Source organism: Acinonyx jubatus, chromosome A1 (assembly GCF_027475565.1).
Source record: "Acinonyx jubatus isolate Ajub_Pintada_27869175 chromosome A1, VMU_Ajub_asm_v1.0, whole genome shotgun sequence".
Lineage (NCBI taxonomy): Eukaryota > Metazoa > Chordata > Mammalia > Carnivora > Felidae > Acinonyx > Acinonyx jubatus.
The window spans coordinates 127,075,224-127,096,702 of NC_069380.1; the positions used below are offsets into that span (position 1 = coordinate 127,075,224).

At 38.6% G+C, this 21,479-nt stretch overlaps 1 protein-coding gene across 2 annotated transcripts in view; it reads right to left on the reverse strand.

Moving 5' to 3' along the window:
• Positions 1-21,479, reverse strand: part of ELOVL7 (ELOVL fatty acid elongase 7) — a 74,350-nt gene that overhangs the window by 33,899 nt on the left and 18,972 nt on the right. Inside the window, exon 1 of one of the 2 annotated variants that reach the window (XM_027041336.2) lies at positions 12,913-13,440. The exons of the other annotated variant lie outside the window; for it this stretch is intronic. The gene's annotated coding sequence lies outside the window, so the exon portion shown is untranslated. Of the gene's footprint in view, positions 1-12,912; positions 13,441-21,479 lie in introns of those variants that run through there. 2 annotated transcript variants of the gene reach the window in all.

The window sequence follows — 21,479 nt, forward strand, 5'->3', positions numbered from 1 at the left end:
GGCTGCTGCCAACAGAAGACCCTTCCCTCCAGCAGCTTACCTGGAGACTATCCAAAGCCACAAGCTGCTTATGTCAGTGCAGCATGAATATAACACCAGAACCAAGAGGGGATGCTTGAGGTATCTGATCACCTCATACATTTGGCTCAATCATAAGGGGGAACTCATCTGAGAGAACTTCTTGGTGGAATTCACCCAGATGAGAATGGGACCATAGAGCTGCCTGTGATAGGAAGTACCTATCAGGAATCCAGAAATCTAAAACCATGGTCCACCATTTCCAGGTAAACTCTCCCATGTAGAGATTTAGCCAAACCCTGTAAAATATGTAGGGGACACCTTCTCTGAGGGAAAGGAGTGGCAGAGTCAGCATATGGCTTTCCTAAGGTGTGTCTAAGATCCATAAACAAGGCCTTATGGTTTTCCATTTCTCTTGGATGTTTGGGAGGTTCTGGCCTTCCCAATGATCTTTGCTTTCAAAATCAGACCATCAGGGACAAACCTGCAAGAAGAGATCTGGCTAGCCACACATGCTGCTTGAAGACACAAAAGGAGATATAGTAAGGTACCAGCATACAGATGGGATCTATGATGGAAATGAGGACAGTAGGGTAAACAACAAAATAGCTGACCTTCCTGTGGAAAGCCACATCTGGCCTCATACTGAGGAGGTTTGAAACTTTACCTCTGTACAAAGCAGGGAGGAGAGAGGGACAGGACAAATCAAGTTATTCCATAGAAATCATAATTGCTCATTGGAGAACTGGTGAGGGAAACATGCCTTCAAAGGCAGCCAGTGTTACAAGGGAGGAGAGCAGAGCCAGCCTGGAAAGCAAAAGGAAAAGGCACTCAAGCCTGACTCATTAGAAGGGGACAGGGGAAGTTCTGCAGTGAATCAGAACCAGGCGGCATCAGGATCTCAGCACATGCGGTGCTTAACGGTCTTCGGGTGAAAGTGTCACACAGCCTCTCTCTGAGTAATGACTCTGGAAAACCAGAGTTCACATGCAGTCTCTGCTCCTGTTATCTTAGGAAGAAAAAATGCTGAGATAAAAAGCAAAAATCTCTTGAAGAATTCAAAGACTGCTAGGGAAACTTCCACCTAGATACTAATCTGTGTTTCCTGTGTATTCCCCTCCCCATCTGTTTCCTCCCTGGATCCAGTTCCCCCACCCCACCCCTATCCTCTGTATGTAAGCAGAAAGAAAGCCTTCCTTAAAGAGGTTGTGAGTCTCAGTGCTGGACAGAAGGGTGCCTGAGTCTGCTCCATCCCAACAGTTTAGTAAGACTGAGGCTGGAGGAAGGGGATCAGAAACTTTTAAGCATATTAAAATGTGAGAAATGACTGTAAAATAATAATTTGTTTGTTTAAACCTGGGTTTCTCAACCTTGGTTGTACTAACATTTGGGGATAGACAATTCTTAGCGGTGGGAAGCTGTCCTGGGCACTGCAGGATATTTAGCACCAACCATGGCATTCCCATGCCAGGAACACCTCCCTCCCAGTTGAGACAACCAAAATGTTTCCAGGACTTGCCAAATTGCCAATCCCCAGTTAAGAACCACTACTTTACTTATTTTGTTGTTTATTTACTTTTGAGAGAGAGAGAGAGAACTCCCACAGCGGGGGAGGGGTAGAGAGAGAGGGAGACACAGAATCCAATGCAGGCTCCAGTCTGCATGAACTGCAAGATCATGATCTGAGCGGAAGTCAGATGCTTAACTGACTGAGCCACCCAGGCACCCTGAGAATCACTGATTTGAATTAAACTACCAACAAAACAATAATTCATCCAAATAATGGTAGTTTGCTTCAGAATTACCACTTTAGCAACAATACATTTATTTCAGTGATGCTGCCATTCAAAACAATTTTTGAACTTTTCTTTACAAACTGATGTCAGAGTTTTTCAGAATTTCATGTAAATGACTTTAAGGGAGAAAAATCTTTGTCTACTACTTCAGAAAAATCAAGTTCATAGCCAATCAGAACTTAAGAATGGTTCTTAAGGTAAATGGATGAAGCTGAATTCCACCTTAATAAGTGGAGTGGGAAAGGGGGCAATGGAGTAGCTTTAATCATAATTTACTACTAATATTTTCAACTTATAGGTTTGTAACATGAAGATAATTTCAAAAGAAAAATTAGTGGAATAAATGTATAGTAGCCTGAGGTGGCTGTTTTACAGGAAACACTCATTTCTATGTGTACATTCCAGCATATTAGTTCAAATCCTTTTTCTCTATCATCTACTATGAACTCCAATTAAAAGTAAATTTAGAATGTGAAATAGACTCAGTGAAAAATGATTTCAAATGACAGATTTTAAATATTGTTAATTAACACACACACTGTAGAAGTAAAAATATGTTTGACACACCTACCATACAGGATTTTGCATTTCATTTTAATGTTACACGCATGCACACGCGCACACACACACACACACACACACTTATGTTTTCCTTTGGGATTTCCTTTATCACTCCCCCCACTTTTTTGCCATGTCTATTGAATAACTATGTTGTATAAACTGTCTTGGGAGTGAAACAGCACAGCAGAAAGCAAAAGGACAGAAAGTTTTATCCTAGCTTTTGAGTTACTGAGGCGGAGGCACTTAGCCATACAGAAGAACCAAAGGACATAAACAGAGATTGAAGAGGAAACATCTGGGGTTTCCAAGCCTCATAGCACAGAGGAGCATGCTTCAGGCTTGACTGAGGAAGAGTTGGAGAGAAAGCATTTAGTGCAGATCTCAACGAGAAGGGCAAGGAACCCTGGCAAGGTGCCAGGTAGGATTTCGGGAACCGAGAGCAGGAGTGGTCAGGCTCAGGTGCCCACGTAGAGAGGGAACAGGTGGTTGATGGGGCCTTGGAAGGCCCAGAGAGCTTCTCTTACTCTGGAGTGGAGCAGGAGCAGCATAAACATTTCTGAGCACCCTCGACAGACCCAGAAGAACAGCACAAGAGCTGTAGAAAATGAAGTTGTCATGCACTAGCAACAACACAGACCTGCAGGGACAAGTGGTCAGAGACTTGATGGGACCCCGGTATCTCGTGGGATGGCAATGTAGACAAAGGACACTGAGGACTAAAGGGTTCCTCCTTCCAAGTAACTTGGTATCACATATGCTTGTTCTAACTTGCTGAGGGGTACAGAGAGCGGTGGTCATATTTAGAGTTGCTTGAAATAGGTTCCTGACACCCAAAAGAATAAAGAAAGCTGTATTAAAAAATAAAAATTAAGATACAAAGTAATAAAATTTTCTTCTTACATAGCTGTCTTTGTCAGTTGAGGTTTGGAAACATTTACTTTAGGTATAGAATGAAGTCATTACAATTTTTTCCCTTCCTATATCCCTTATATCGGTGGTTGCCAGACCTGGTTGATAATGAGAATTACCTGGAGAGAGATCTGGATTCAGTTAGTATATATGGGGAGATTATGGTGATGGGCCAGGTTTGGGAACCTTTCTTAATACTGCATAAACCAATGGCAGACACGACAACGTCCACAACATAAGGCAAGAGCATAAAATTTGTGACAGAGGATTCAGTTCATGAATGTGACCAGGATATGATAAGATATCTGGGTCAAGAAGGGCAGCAACAGGAGACGCAATCAATACTGGAATGTTTTCTCTAGTGATGCAAAACATCCATAAGAGATGTGAAATGTGGGAGATCTCTTAATCAGCACATACACCCAAGATATAAAGAAAGTAGCCTCATATTCTGAGAGCAAAATAAGCTTGAAGCTCCCAAACATGTGCCAAAGAGAAAATCTTTGCCACACCTTAGGTTTTAGTAAATTACAGAAAATTAGAATATAAGCCTTGTCTTTTAGGCAAACAAAAGTGACCAAAAATATCAAATACAGGAACTAACCACCTAGCTTTCTGTTTTGCAAGTAGAAATGTTATAGTATCAGGAAAAAAGTTTCTGTCTGCAAGAGAATGCTCAACTCAAAGTGGCTTAAACAGTAAGAGGGTAAGTTACAGAAAAAGAGGTCTAAAGGTAGGGAAATGTCTTCTGGGTTGATTAATTTCTGTTTTGTCATTTTTGTGGAAAAAGATGGTGGCAGTCATTCCAATTATGTTCTCATACACCTTCATTGAGACCAAAGGGTCTCTTCCAATGTGTCTCTTTTTCAGGAGCTCCAAAACCCTTCCCAGGGCTCCCCAGAAGTTCTTTAAATGTCCCTTCCCAGGACTGCACCACCTGCCAACATCTAAGCCATGCATTGAGAAAGGATTGGGACTGCAGGGGTTTCTTTAGGGTACCTGGTACCGCAACCCCACAGGGACATGGGGAAGCACATGGCTTCGGAGAGGAAGAAGGAGCCTGAAATGAGAGAAGAGTGGTTTCTCCACAAAGAAGAAAGGGGGTTAGCTTTGAGAAACGATGTCTGCTGAAACTGTGGCTGAAAGCGATTCCTCTGTAGTGACATTTCCAATATGAACTGAAGCTCTTGACAGTGAGACCATCCACCCAAGTGCTGCGTGTCCTGGTGATATGTGCTCAGAATAAACTAATCTTGACTTTTGTGTGTGTGTTTAATTAAGACATGGTTAGTAAGTTAAGCATGTTTTGCCGCATCTGAGACTTTCTAGACTTTCAATATATCTATTTAGTATTATCTTGTGCCACAGTCTCTTTGATGATATAGGTGGTACATTATAAATTCATGAACACAAGACAACATAGGGTTGAACTCACACTTGGAAATGCTACACCACTTCCACAAACTGACATTTTTCTGGCTGGTATACACAAATTTAAATAAAATGAGCATTTCTCCCCTCCAGTACCCATGACATGGGAGTGCATATTAACATTCTCTCTATAGGATAGACTCAGGACTGTCCTTCAATCAGATTTAAGAATTGTCATTTCCATGTCAAGCAGGACCTCAAAACAAGTATCTGTGCCATCTACTCCGTTCCTTACTATTCCACTCTTTCATTGACTTTCACTTCTTCACTTTTCCTTAATATCAGAGGGCTCTGGAAAATATAACACTATATATGCATGAGCCACCAGACTAATGAAGATTACATTTCTGTTTGGCTTGAGCTCTGCAACATTATCAGTACTCATAAGTTTGAGCAGAGAAGCAGACAAACTTGTTGAGATGTTCATTCAACAACTTCAACATGTTAATACAACAACTTGTTAGAAATGAAGGACTCCTAGAAACCAGCAAGAGGCTCTACTAGGAAACAAGTCATGTAAACACAGCGCAATGCTAAACATGCTATTTATTATGCTTACTGCTACTCTTAGCAGAGCAATCAGTATCCTTGCCAAGACTTTGGTCCCACTTCAGCATTTAACACTGGAAACATGAAGCAAGTTTAGAGAAGACACAGAGAACACTTAGGGTAAATAAGGGCCTGCTTAAATCATTAGCAGGTATAAAACACAGTCCATTGCAGTAGGGAGCAGGATGAGGAAGACAGGAACCCTGCCCTTGGACTTCCTCAACTCATGGAAAGATTCCAGGAAATGTGGTAAGTCTGAGAAAAGCATCTGAAAAATTGTACAGATGAAAGTGACCACCAGGACGAATAGGACTTGCTTCTCTGTCAGAAGAAGTGAGGTATACCTCCAGGACAGCTCAATTCCTACTTGTAACCTAAATCCTAGAACAATGCCCTGAGTAAAATAGGTGCTCAATAAATATCTGCTGGATGAATTTTAAAATGCTGTAAGCTCAGGGTGCCTGGATGGCTCAGTTGGTTAAGCATCCAACTTCAGCTCAGGTCATAATCTCACAGTTCATGGGTTCAAGCCCCACATTGGGCTCTGTGCTGACAGCTGAGGGCCTGAAGCCTGCTTCAGATTCTGTGTCTCCCTCTCTCTCTGCCCCTCCCCTGCTCACATTCTGTCTGTCTGTCTCTCTCTCTCAAATAAACATTAAAAAAATTTTTTTAAATGCTCTAAATAAATAAATAAATAAATGGCAAGGCAAGGGGGCCAAAACAAAGATCCCCTCACTTATGCCTTCTCCACTTTTCTTCCAATGAATGTAATACTCCTCCCATTCATTTTCTCTTCAAACACAAGGTATTTTTTGAGCATTTGTTGCTCTGCAAGGAAGTGCTGAGCAGGATACAATATTATTTTTAAAATATGGTCCCTCAATTCAAACGACTTTCGATTTGACAGGAAAAATAAATGCCTACACAGATATCCAAAATGCAAAGCAGAACACAGGGTCACACAAATAGTTCACAGAGAGTACTACAGCTTTTAGGAATGAAGGTTCACTTCTGGCACATGTGACCAGGAAGAAAGGTATAATGGAGGGGAGGATACACGAGCTGGGCTTTAAGAATAAGATTTCAATAAGCAAAAACGTGTGCACCTGGGAGAGAAGACAGACATGCACTGCAAGCAGAGAGCCCTCCAAGGGAAAATTCATTCATTTATTTACTTAATCAGTATTATTGCTTTTATTACTTTTGCTGGAGATGATTGATTTTTATTTATTAAAGTATAATTGACATACAATATTATATTCATTGCAGGTGTACAACACAGTGACTTGACACTTGTATATGTTGTGTAATAGTTTCCACGATAAATCTAGTTACTATCAGTCACCTTACAAAGTTAATACAATGCTATTGACTCTATTCCCCATGCTCTACATTACATCCCTATGAGTTATTTTATAAACAAAGTTTGTACCTCTTAATAGCCTTCACCCATTTCACACGCCCAATCCCCCTCCCCTCTGGCAGTGACCAATCCTTTTTCTGTACCTTTAAGTCTGCGTTTTGTTTTGTATTTTAGATTCCACATATAAGTGACATCATGCAGTATTTGTTTTTCTGTGCCTGACTTACTTCACTTAGAAAAATACTCTCAAGCTACACACACACACACACACACACACACACCCATCTTCTTTTTCCGTATCTCAGCTGTTTTTACTGAATATGATTTTTACTTATTGTGGTATCACTGACATATGATATTAGTCTTTGATGTCCAACAGAGTGACAAATAATGCAGCAATCAACATGTATCTTTTTGAATTAGTGTTTTTGTTTTCTTCAGATCAATACCCAGTAGAATTGTTGGATCATTTTGTAGTTCTATTTTTAATTTTTTGAGGAACCTCTACACTGTTTTCAACAGTGGCTGAACCAATTTACTCAAGGGTTTCCTTTTCTTCACATCCAGGCCAAAACTTGTTATTTCTTGTCTTTTTGATGATAACCGTTCTGATAGATGTAAGGTGATATCTCACTGTGGTTTTATATCGCATTTTCTTGATGATTAGTAATGTTGAGTATCTTTTCTTGTATCTGTTGGTCATCTGTGTGTCTTCTTTGGAAAAATGTTTATTCAGATCCTCTGCCCATTTTTTAATTGGACTGTTCCTTTTTTTTTTTTCACTGAGTTCTATGAGTTCTTTACACATTTTGTATATTAATCTCTAATCAGATATATCATTTGCAAATATCTTCTCCCATTCAGTGGGTTGCCTTTTCATTTTGTTGATAGTTTCCTTTACTCTGCAGAAGCTCTTTGGTTTGATGTAGTCCTATTTGTTTACTTTTGCTTTTGTTTCCCTTGTCTTTGGAGTCAGATCCAAAGCAAACATTGTTAAGACTAATGTCAAGGAGCTTTTGCCTATATGTTTTCTTCTAGGAGGATTTTGGTTTTAAGTCTTACATTCAAGACTTGAAACCATTTTGAATTGATTTTTGTATATGGTGTAATACAGTGGTCCAGTTTCATTCTTTTGCATGCAGCTTTCCAGTTTTCCCAACACCATTAATTGAAGACACAGTCCTTTCCCCACCATATATCCTTGGCTCCTTTGACCATGTATATGTGGATTTATTTCTGGGCTCTCTATTCTGTCTTGTTGATCCTTGTGTCTGTTTTTATGCCAATACCATACAGTTTTGAATACTATAGCTTTGTAGAATAGTTTGTAATCAGGCAGTGTGGTACCTCTGGCTTTGTTCTTTCTGCATTGTTTTGGCTATTCAGGGTCTTTTGTGGTTCCATATAAATATAATTATTTGCTCTAGTTTTGTGAAAAATGTCATTGGAATTTTGATAGTGATTGCACTGAATCCCTAGATTGCTTTGGGTCATAAGACAGTTTGGAAATGTAAATTCTTCCAATCCATGAACATATGCTATCTTTCCATTTAATTGTATCTGCTTCAATTTCTTTCATCAATGTCTTACACTTTTTAGTTTACAGGTCTTTCACCTCCTTGGTCAAATTTATTCTGACATTTTTTTTAATGCGACTATAATTGTATCATTTTCTTGATTTCTCTTTCTGATACTTTGTTATCAGTGTATAGAAATGCAACAGATTTTTGCACGTTAATTTTGTATCCTGCAATTTTACTGAATTTTATTTATTAGTTATAACAGATTTTTGGTTGAGTCTTTGGGGTTTTCTATACATAAGTATCATGTCATCTGCAAAGAGTGGCAATTTTACTTCTTCCTTTCCAATTTGGATACTTTTTATTTATTTTTCTTGACTAGTTGATGTGGCTAGGACTTTCAATACTATGTTGAATAAAGTGGGTATAGTAAGCATCCTCGTCTTGTTACTTAAAGGAAAAGCCTTCAGCTACTCACTGTTAAGTATGATATTAGCTATGGGTTTTTAATATATAGCTTTTAGATGTTAAGGTATGTTCTCTCTATACTCACTTCATTAAGAGTTTTTATCATAGGGGTGCCTGGGTGGCTCAGTCGGTTAAGCGTCTGACTTCAGCTCAGGTCACGATCTCGCGGTCCGTGAGTTCGAGCCCCGCGTCGGGCTCTGGGCTGATGGCTGAGAGCCTGGAGCCTGCTTCCAATTCTGTGTCTCCCTCTCTCTCTGCCCCTCCCCCGTTCATGCCCTGTCTCTCTCTGTCCCAAAAATAAATTTAAAAAAAAGTTAAAAAAAATTTTTTTTAAAGAGTTTTTATCATAAATGGATGTTGAATTTTGTCAAATGCTTTTTGTCTATCTATGGAAATGATCATATAATTTTTACTTTTCATTTTGTTAATATGGTGTATTGCATTGATTGACTTGTGGATGTTGAACCATCTTTTCATCCTTGTAATAAATTCCACTTGATCATAGTGTATGATTATTTTAATGTATTGTTGAATTTAGTTTGCTAATATTTTACTGACAATTTTTGCATCTAGGTTTATAAGGGATATTAACCTATAATATCCATGTCTGGCTTGGGTATCAGGGTAATGCTGGCTTTGTGAAATAAGGTTGGAAGCTTTCCCTCCTTTTCAATTTTCTAGAAGAGTTAGAGAAGGATAGGTACTAAGTCTTCTTTGAATGTTTGGTAGAATTCACCAGTGAAGGTGCTGGTCCTGGACTTTTGTCTATTTCAAGGTTTCTGGTTATTGATTCAATATCCTTACTAGCAATTAGTCTATTAAGATTTTCTATTTCTCCCTGATTCAGTCTTGGAAGCTTGTAAATGTCTAGGAACTTATCTCTTCTAGGCTGTCCGATTTGCTGGTATATATCATTCATAATAGTCTCTTACGGTCCTTTGTATCTCTATGGTATGAGTTGTGACTTCTTTTTCATTTCTGACCAATTTGCACAATCTCTTCTTGGTGAATCTAGTTAAAAGTTTGCCAATTTTGTTTATCTTTTCAAAGAACCAACTCTTAGTTCCATTGACCTTTTTTGCCTTTTTAGTCTCTGTTTCATTTATTTCCACTCTGATCTTTATCATTTTCTTCCTTCTACTAACTCTGGAGTTCATCTGTTCTTTTTCTATTTCCTTTCAGTATAAAGTTAAGTTGTTTGAGATTTTCTTGTTTCCTGAGGTAGGCCTGTATCACTATAGACTTCCCTCATAGAAGTGCTTTGGCTGTGTCCCATAGATTTCGGTAGGTTGTGTTTTTGTTTTCATTCTAGGTGGTTTGTTTTTTTTTTAATTTCTTTGATTTCTTCTATCACTTAGTAATTGTTCAGTAACATGTTGTTTAATCTCTGTGTATTTGTAGTTTTCCTGTTTTCTTCTAATAACTGACTTCAAGTTTCATACCATTGTGGTCAGAAAAGATGCTTGATATGATTTCAATCTTCTAGAATTTACTGAGACTTATTTTGTGGCCTACCATATGATATATCCTGGAAATATTCCATATATACACGAGAAGAATGTAAATTCTGCTGCTTTTGGATGGAATGCTCCGCATATATTTATTAAGTCCACCTGGTCTAATGTGTCATTTAAAGCTGATATTTCCTTAATAATTTTCTGTCTAATGTATCCATTGATGAAGTGGGATGTTAAAATCCCCTACTATTATTGTATTGCTGTCATTTTCTCCCTTTTGGTCCGTTAATATTTGCTGTATATATTTTGGTGCTCATATGTTGGGTGCATATATATCAACCAATATTCACCATTTTAGGTGCCAGTGATATAGTAGAAAACAAAACAAATCCTGCCTTTGTATGAAATTATAGAAAAGCTCCTCGTGTGTTTCAAAAACGTTTGTTAGTCTTTTTTGTTAATGCATAGAATTAAGGAAGTTAACAAAATAAATACCAAAACAGGAAAGGTAGATTCCAATGGTGGTATTGATTGTGAAGGCACCAAAAGTCAGGATAAAGAATTCTTGAGTAGTTAGTTCTGTTGACAATGGAAATCATTAGAGGTTTCTCAACCAGGGAATGTCCTAAACAAAGTGGTGCTTGGAAAGATTAACTGGGTGGTAGAGTACAGGGCTGGGTAACTGAGGGTGTGGTTTGGAAGTAGGAAGAACAATTAGGCAACTAGTGTATCCTATTAGGAAGGATCCAGCATAAACATCATTTCCTCTGATGTAATCCCTGATTTAATCAGTCAGGGTTAGGTCTCACGGAGATGTTCTCATAATAATCTGTCTCATCTTTGACAGTACTTATTGCATAGTATTGCAGATGCCTGTTATTAATTCTTATCTTTCCATTAATCATAAAGGAAGAAACTGAGCTTCATTATCTTTGTATTCCCAGTGCCTAGACTAATGTCTGGCATGTAGCAGACAAAATTTGTGGTTTGAGAAAATACTCAAGTGTTATGCATTGAATTGTATCCCCTCAAAATTCATATGCTGAAGTGCAAACACCTAGTACATCAGAATATGATCTTATGTGGAGGAAGAATCTTTACAGAAGGTAAATTAAATATATCTAGAAAATATTCACACGAAAACCTATATACAAATATCTATAGTGACTTTATTCAAAATCACCCCAAACTGTAAACAACCCAAGTTCCTCAATTAATACATGGATAAACAAACTGTGGTATATCCTTTCAATGAAATGCTACTCAGCAAAAAAAGCAAACAGACTAGTGATATTTACAACATAGATGAATCTCAAATATGTTTATGCTAAGTGAAGTATGCCAGACTCAAAAAACTATATACTATATGATTCCACTTACAACATTCTGAATAAAGCAAAGCTATAAATACAGACCATATCAGTGGTTACCAGGGTATGGAGTTCGGAAGAAGGGTTGATTACAAAGCACCGTACAAAGAAATGTTTTAGGGTGATGGAAATACCTGTGTCTTAACTCTGATGGTGGTTACATGATTCTGTGAGTCAAAACTTGTAGAACTATCAAGCAAAACACAGTGAATTTACTGAATGTAAAAAGAGTTAATTTACTGAATATAAATTTAAAAGATTTTAAAATCCCTCCAAAAGTAAATTACATATAAGAGAGAAGAAACTTGGGCTGAATCACACTTTTCTAAAGCAAAATTCAATGGTAAGTGAATTAACACAACATTTTTAAAGAAACAAAGTATAACCCAGGAATATTATACCTAACTAAGATCTTGCTCAAGTACAAAGGCAGCAGAAATACCTCCTCAAGAATGGAAGAACACAGGGTATATAACATCCATCAGCTTTCTTGAAAAAACTTTATGATGACAAAATCAAGTCAATATAGAGATGAATCAAAAAATACAGGAATAGAGAAGCCCTTTAAAAAAGACTTGTTGGTGAAGCCCTGACTTTGGCTTTCAGAACATAGCATTCTTCTAACTGGCCTCATCTCTTTCCATCTGTAAGCTCTTAATCGTTTTATTCTGCTGGGTTTCTTCTTCATACTCCCGCACTGGGGGTTTCTCCCTCAATATGTACCAGTAATTTTTTTTGTCTTTGCATCTACTTGCTCCTACTATTATAGTAACAACTCCCAGATCTATACTCTGAACCCCAATCTTGTACCTATGCCAGACTCGACCATTCCCAACTGCCAATAAACACTGTAACTTGGACATTCCACTGCCACACAAAACCTAACTAATCTCAAAAGGAACTTAACTTGCCCAACTCCTTCCACCAACTGGCTTCTTTACCCAACACCGATGTTAGTGGCTTGACTTTTCTTCTGATCCAAAACATTACAATCATCTTTGACTCTGCTTTTTTACCTCTAACCTGTGAGCTGTTACAAATTCTGAGTTTTCTTAGATGAAAACTTTCTCCATCATTCTTACTACTAACAACTAGAACCCCACTGCACACCTATATTACTGCATCTAAGCCTGGAAAACTCCTGCCTACACTCTTATTTCCTTTAAATTCCTGCTTATGGCTAATATTATTACCAGAAAAAAAATCACCCTAACATATCACTTTTACCTTCTTCTCCCCCAGGATGCCCTATTATAAATCACTTTAGGCCCAAGTTCTTAGCTCCATTATCTGACTCCATTCTCCCCTTTCAACTTTACTTCCCACCACTCTCTTCTACTCTTTGATATTAAAAACCTCTTTTTTTTCCCCATTTTTTTCTTTCATCTCCCACCTGTCCCTCCCCACCCCTCCCCACACCCAAAGTCACCAACTGTTTGGTTTTCTTCCTATCACACTTTTTCTACTTACATAAACTGGGGACTTGCAAACTTCAAGCGGTGCTTGTTCACAGACCCAGTTGTAGCACATAAGGATTTATAAGAAGGGGAAGCAGCAGCTCAACTGGACAGGCAGACTGCAGCTGAATAATAAGGATCCCTAAGAGCGAGTGTGTCACATTTGTCTTAGAGCATTAGCTCTCAAATAAAAACACTGACTCAATCACGGTATCACAAGAAAGCACCAACAAGTAAAACAAAATACCATTTCTCTTGTAATCACTATGGATGAGATTTGTATGAACACTTCCTGCCGTGGGAACTTTGCCACTGTGTGCCTCAGATGAAAGCAGTTCCTCTGCTTTCATAAATTAGCCAAGAGGTTCAAAAGCAAGGCAGCAACAGGCTGCACTAAGCAAAGCAGACCTTCTCTCGGACAAAGGTCAGAAAGACTTTTCTCCCTTGCCCAAATCAACCCGGCCCAACCTGGAGCAGAGATTGAGGGAGACACAGATTTTGCAATTAAAAATCTTTTTTTTTTTTTTTAAATTTTTATTTTAGACAGAGAGTGCACTTAGGGGAGAGGGGCAGAAGAGGGGGGTGAGAGTGAGTGAGTGAGAGAGAGAATCTTAAGCAGCCTAACGTGAAGCTCAATCCCATGACCATGGGATGATGACCTGAGCCAAAATCAAGAGTTGGACACTCAACCTACTGGGCCACCCAGGCACCCCCAAAAGCTATCTTGATTTAAGTTTTAAGGTGGGACTCCTGGAAAGAATACCATTTTAATAATGACTTAATAGATGCAAGCAAATATGTGAAACAGGTGGTTAAAGCTTAAGTAGGAATTCATGAGGCAGCACCTGGGTGGCTCAGTAGGTTAAGTGTCCAACTCTTGATTTTGCTTCAGGTCATGTTTCCATAGTTCATGGAGTCAAAACGCACAATGGGTTCTGCACTGACAACACAGCATGGAGCCTGCTTGGGATTCTCTTTCCCCCACCCCCTTCTCTCTCTCTGCCCCTCTCCTGCTCACTTGTGCTCTCTCAAAATAAAGAAATAAACTTAAAAAAAAAAAAAGTAGGAATTCATGAGTAAGAAACAGAACCACAGATGACAATCAGCTTTCTTATCAAACCTCAGAAGTCTTGGATTATTGCTCAAAAAGTGAAGAGGTATTAACAGATCTTGTGTGGAGGGAGGTTTCTTGAAGAAACAAAGGGAGCTGATCTAACTTAACACAGGCAGCACAACCAGGCAGATCTGAAATCAGATGCTGCCTCTGACAGCCAGTTCCTACCCAAGTTACCCAAGGGAATAACAAGAGTGCCCACCCATCCAGGGCTCTGTGTCAAGTATTACTCTAGGTGTTTCATTCATATGATCTAGTTAATCCTCATAGCAACACTATGAAAGACATATCATTATCTTCTATGTCACAGAGAAGTAAACTGAAGCCCAGAGAAGTTAAATAACTTGTTCCTTAGCACACAGTTATTATGCTGCAGGGCAGCTGTTCAAAATTCAACAGGACTCTAGTCTGTGTTCATCTACTAGAGCATGTGGCCTTCTAGTGTGGAGGGTGGTAAGAGAGGCAAGATGGCAAAAAAGACTTAGCCAATCAACCAACATTTGTTAACCCCAAAGTTGGTCCTATGCTGGAGATTCAAGAGTGGACCAGACAACAACTAAATTGTATACTCTGAATGCGTGGATTGTGTGGTACATGAATTATATCTCAATGAAGCTATTTTTAAAATGTAGACTAGACAGAGTTCTTGCCCTCTTGGAGTTCATATACAAGTACACAGTTATATAACATATGCTTTACAAGAGCAATGAGCCTAGAGTGCTTTTAGGAGAGGGCACTTACTCCAGTCTAGAGCTTGAATCATGGATAGAGATGAAGAAAGTCTTCCTGGAGGAAGTCATATCTGAGCTGATCACTGAAAGGGTAAGTAGGAGCAAGGCTGATATATCCTGCAGAAATGTAACTTGGGGATTTCTAATAAGAGAAAGTTAACACAATCTAATCAAGCTGAGACTTTTACACCTGAGATGGCTTGTAGTTCTCCTTACTGCTAATCTCCCCAGTCCACCATATGGAAAAGTGTCAAAAAGGATAAAGGTAGACTCAAGGAAAAAAAGTTTAAGTCCCCCACTGGGACAAATCTCCAAATTCAGTAACAAAATCTAGAAGTGTCAACCACCCACCCTCACAGATAGGTTAACACAGAGCTGAAAGTCTTTGCATGAAGAGGTCTGTCCACCGATAGATGAGGAAACAAAGCCAGCCTGCCTATTGTTAACAATTAGATGCTACCCTTCATATAAAAGAAACCATTTAAAATTTATGTGGTGAGTAAACTTTAGTAGACTGTGATAGTTCTGTTAAAATTACAGAAGGTGATATGAAACTGAATGCAAACTGAGGAAGAAGTCCCTTTAAAATCTCAAAAACAGGGGCGCCTGGGTGGCTCAGTCGGTTAAGCGTCCGACTTCGGCTCAGGTCATGATCTCACAGTTCGTGAGTTCGAGCCCCACGTCGGGCTCTGTGCTGACTTCTCAGAGCCTGGAGCCTGTTTCATATTCTGTGTCTCCCTCTCTCTCTGCCCCTCCCCCGTTCATGCTCTGTCTCTCTCTGTCTCAAAAATAAATAAACGTTAAAAAAAAAATTTTTTTTAAATAAAATCTCAAAAACAAAGTTAGTCACCAGAATTTTCTAGCACTGCACAGAAAGGTGTTGTAAATGAAGGTTTTAAAAGACAGAATGATCGATCTCTAGAGAGGAGAACAGGATTAGTCAAGCTCTTTTTGCTTTCATTTTAACCAATTTTCTCACCTAGACCTGGATCTGCTAAGCAGAATTACCTGCGTGCAACTTTGCTCAGTCTTTGCTTTGTCTACAGATATAACCAATTATAAATGAATGACTGGGGGGATTCTAGTTTATGAATCAGTTTCCTGAGTGTGGCTGGCCTTCCATTAACTCACTTAGGCCCTAAGAATGTATTTCTCCCCTCCAAACACACCAAATGACTTATGAATCTAGATCTCCAAGGTGGCCAGTTTGAGGGCTGTTCATGGAGACCCCAGACACAGCTTCAAAGAGAAGTGGGCAAAATTATCTGGAAGAATTTACTTTGCCATAGCAATATTTCTTAACAGTAAGTGGAAAGTTCAGAGCCGGAAGCTTTACTTCTCCTAAAACTCCGATCTCGTGAAGAGCACCACACAGACAACACTGCAGCTAAAAGGAAATGAGAGGACCTGTGTGAAGTGATAGCCTTAGACCCAAAGCACATACAGAATTTAAGTGGTGGCCTTTAAATATATCCTACTGAGGCAGACACCTGGATGGCTCAGTTGGTTAAGTGCCTGACTTCATCTCCGTTGAATCAGGTCTTGATCTCACAGTTTGAGTTCAAGTTCTGCATAAGGCTTGCTGCTGACTGAGCACACCCCACTTCAGATCCTCTGTCCCCTTCTCTCTCAGCCCCTCCCCCCACTCTCAAAAATAAATAAACATTAAAATATTTGTAAAAAATAAATATATGCCGGCAAGCTAATGCAATGAACTAAAATTAAGAGAACTTTTATAGAATACAATAACCAGCCTATATGACTTCTCCTAAAAGAACGTGATTTCTAATTGGATTAAAGAATTCTAACATGTTTCCCCTCTAAATAACCCACAGAAAATACTTGTCATTCTTTAAATGCTTTGTTTACTCCCCACTATACGAGAACATAAAACTATGAAAAATACTAGCAAGATAAAGAACATGTATCTAGAATCATAGAGCTGGGAAAGAATTTAAGAATTATCTAAATCTACTCTTTAAATTCAGAAAACTATATAGGCAAATGAGTATTGTATTTTTCCATTAGCATTCTTCAGACTGAAGTCAGAAAAACCTTGGAAAAATCATGTTTTTGCCTAAACTTTGCACTGAAAAACAGGACCTAAAAATGCGGAAAGCCTTCAGGTTTGCTAAAGCAGAGATGGAATAGGAGAGTTATGTCCTAGCCCAGAAGTTACAGTAGTTTTTATCTCAGATCAATGGAGTGAAGAGGTATCTCGAGCAGATCTGAGGCATGTCCTGGAATACTGTGTAATAATACCAATCGCAAGGTGAGAACCTGTCTGAGCTCTGCCAACCTTATCTAAGACCTGAGGTCTGGGGCGGTTTTTAATCTTTCTGAATCTCTATTTCCTATTTACTAAATGAGGACAATATAGTCCATCTAAAAGGTTTTGTAAGTAATGGGGTGCCTGGGTAGCTCAGTCGGTTGAGCGTCTGACTTTGGCTCAAGTCATGATCTCACAGTTCGTGGGTTCAAGCCCCGCGTTGGGCTCAGTGCTGACAGCTTGGGGCCTGGAGCCTGCTTTAGATTCTGTGTTTCTCTATCTCAGAAATAATTTTTAAAAAAAAATTAAAAATAATAAAGAATTAAAGGTTTTGTAAGTATTAAGCAATGGCATGGTTAACCTTAGGCACTACATTGGGTAAAGGCTTTACCTTTACAGACTGGGAACAGTAAACTAAGATGCAAACCTGAAGGTTTTTTACCTGTACCCTAGAACAACCCACAACACCACAAACACAATTCCAGACACCATAATAGGATTTTGAAAGAGGGCTGGCCGCAGCTGTCTCAACACGTAGCTCTTAGGAAAATACACAATGACATTTCAGCTTCTCTGCAAGTTGTGACACTTTAATGTTTCAAAACCTAACCAGTACACTTAGGAATTTAGCACATGATTGATACATATGAATTTTAAATTACTGGACAAAATATAGATTATTCAATAAATAATGTTAGAGCAAACAGGTAACCAAGCGGAAAAGAAAGTGGAATTCATATCTAATCTTATAATCATATATAATCTTATACCAAAATAAATTTCAGAATCATTAAAAATTTAAATATAAAAAATAAAACCATAAAAATACCTGCTGGTTGGGGGATCTGAATAAAGAGAATACACAGAATCTCTCTGTACTAACGTTATAGGTTCCTGTGCATCTATAATTATTTCAAAATAAAAAGTTAAAAAAAATACTTGCAGAAACCTGAGCTAATTACTTTGTAATACTGAAATAAAGAAGGCCTTTACCATGATGAAAACAAAGCACAGAAGACAAAGATGTTAAGATTAATTAAACATGCTCACCTACAATTAACTGTTTATGCACATCAAAAGCCTAAGCATACAAAATCAAAAGAAAAATCAAAGAAAAAATATGTACACCTTATATCCTATTTCATATCCTGAAATACATGCATCTTATAAGCTAATTTCCTTAATATATGCACTGCCAATAAATTAATAAAAAAGCCAACAATCCAATAGAGAAATGGATAAAAGATATGAACAGTTTATAGAAAATGAAATAGAAATAGCTTTAAAATACATACAAAAAAAGATGACCAACCTTAGTCATGGGACAAATGCACATTTAAGCTAGAGAAACAGAAACATCACTTTTTACTGATAAGATTGGTAAAGACCATAAAGTTCGACGACATATTTTTTAGCCAAGGTGTACAGAAACAGTACTTACTTGCATACATTGATGGGGGGAATGGGAACTGGTACAATCTCTGTCATTAGACAATAACTGCTGCAAAGCATAAGTTCTGTATGTATGCATCTGTGTGAAAAGTGCATGTATAAGATTTTTTACAAGAATTTTTTAATAGCAAAAGAAGTAGAAACTATCCAAATGTCCACCAACGTGAGACTTGTAACAAGCTGGTTTCATACCAGGGAATAATATATAGTTATAAAAAAAGAATTAAGTACCTTAACCTATCTGTCATGAAATAGTTACTAGAATATATAATTAATGCCAAGTACAAGATAAACATTTCTTTATTATATGCATAGAATATTTCTGGAAAAATCGGTAAGAAACTGACAACACTGGTTACTTATTTGAATAAAGTTAAAAATTAAAATACTAATAATATATATTTATTGCTTCCTAAATTTTATGGCCACACATAGAAGGGAATAAACTAAGCAGTAATGATCATAAGTATACACATTTGCTGAGTCCTTGGTACAAGCCTGAAGCTACATCATACTAAAAAGAGATTATTCACTAAATAGGGACAGTAACATCATCAATACAAGCCAAAGTCATCGGTAGCTCACTTTCTTCCTCATGTCCCAAATTAGTATAGACCCTTGAAATAAAGCATATACTCAAATGTTTACGAATGAAAGAATGAATAAATGAATGAATGAAAGGATGAATGGATGGGATAGATAGATAGATAGATAGATAGATAGATAGATAGATAGATAGATAAAGTGGTTAGAATAAAAAAATAGAAGCTGTAGGCTGTGATCTACCTCTGCTCCTATTTCCTTCTGTCATTAAGCAAGTCTTACTCTCCTTGTGCTTCCCTGTACAAATAAGAGGTGTCAGAATGCATCAGTATTTAAGAACCATGATCAAGATCCCTACATGATTTGCTGGATAATTACTTATGTGGTCAGCAAAACAATGCTCACCCCCAACCCCATGAAACATTCATGGCTTAATCCTTGGAATGTGTGACTGTGTTACATTGCAAAAGGGACTCTACAGATAGAATTAAGGTCACAGACCTTAAAGTAGGAAGATTATCCTGGATTATCCAGGTAGGCCCAATGTAATTACAGGAGCGCTTACAACTAGAGAACTGTCTCTGGCTGCAAGAAGAGAAAGTCAAGAGACATGGCAGAAGAGGAAGGTAAAGAGATTCGAAACATGAGAATTCAATGCACTATTGCTGGCCCTGAGATGTAGAGGCCCATGTTCGAGGACTGGAGAGATGCCCCTAAGGGCATCCTCTAGCTGACAGCCAGCAAGGACATAGGGACCTCAGTCCTACAACCACAAAGAACTGCATTCTGCCAGCAACCTGAATGAGTCTGGAAATAGATTCATTCTAGAGCCTTCTGAATAAAGTCCAGATGGCCAGCACCTTATAAAACACAAAGTAGAGCAATCAACCTTGCCAACCGGGACATCTGACCAAAAGAATAAATAAACAACATGAGTTTTAATTTGTGTTATTTTAATCCACTAAGTGTGTGATTTGTTATGGCAGCAATAGGATACTAATACACTACCTTTCTTTTCAGTTTAAGAATGATTTGTTGAGCCTCTTCTACATGTTAGGCCCTGTGACACGTGTTCAGGATAGAAAAGTGGGTACAGGTTCTCAAAGAGCTCACAAATACAGAAACCCACTGACCTACACAATGATAGAGGTTAGCACAACACACTACAGGAATACAGAGAGCAGGCCTCTAACTGGCCTCAGACAGTTTACTTACCACTTCTGTAATCCCTTCACCATCCAAAAAGCCCTTCCCCAATGAATTACACTAACAACCTCATAACAAGTCAGAAATTGCAAGCCATCCTAAACTCCACTGACCCCTCAAGATCTGTGATATATACCACCCTAATAATATTTCCCATAAAAGTCCTGTCTCTTTTCCTCACCCCAACTACTTCCTTCAACCCCTGATTGCACCTTCCTGATACTTATATCTTACCTGGATCACTTACCTCCTAACTAACTCTCCTGATTCAGTAGCCATCCATTTCCCACCATCCACATGAGCCAACCCTCTAAGGATTAAATTGATCATACTGTGTGCCAGCTCAAAAATCCTTTGAGATGCGTTGCAAGTATCAGTCTAACTCCTTGGTTATCCTTAGCAACCTTTTTAAGCCCTACTACGGCAAAAAGTCTCTCCTTGGCTTCTAATCCCAGGGCCTAGGAAGGATCTGCTACGAAGATCCTTCGAAAGTATTTGCTGAAGTAACCAAATCAACCCCTGACTCCAGTCTCATCTCTTACCTTATAGCAGCCTCTTTGCACTATGTGCCTACTACTCTAGACTTACCAGAACCAGGCTGCTCCAGCTGCCCTCTCTCTATGCCCCAATTTTTCCTCATGGCTAAAAAGCCATGTTCATCTAGCTGGTAAGCAGATCTCATTTTTTAAGATTTTGCCCTCCTCTAATAGGATCTCTCCTCCCTTACAGCTCAACCATTCAGGGAAAGTGTCTAGTCTCTTCTGTACCCCTGTTGTAAGCTGTCCCCTCTTCCACCATGACATCTACAGCAACCCTCAAGAGCAATGCTACTCAAAGGTAGCCTGTGGACTGGTGCTAATGAACAAATGGTGTATTACCTGTCTGGATCAAGTTAAGTTCAGAAATCAAGTATAAGCGTTTAAAAATTTTTATGGCAATTGGACATTGCTGTGACATGCAAGTATGTGACACTGGTTAAACAAGATGTAGACCAGTTTGGGTGTTGTTGAGTTTGTGCGGTGAGTCACATGTGGTACAGATTGCATTTTAATCACATGCAACAAGACCACTTATTCGTTCATGAGAGAGTGAAAAAAACAAAAAACCCAATTGTCCACCACCACAGACAGTATGAAAAGCACTGCTCTAATGCACTCAGGCATGTTCTCATCTCTCACCTTCTGATATGCTATTGGCTGCCTAAAAATGCAGATGTCTGATAAACATCAGTGAATAAATAAAGACATGAATGATAAGAAGACCTC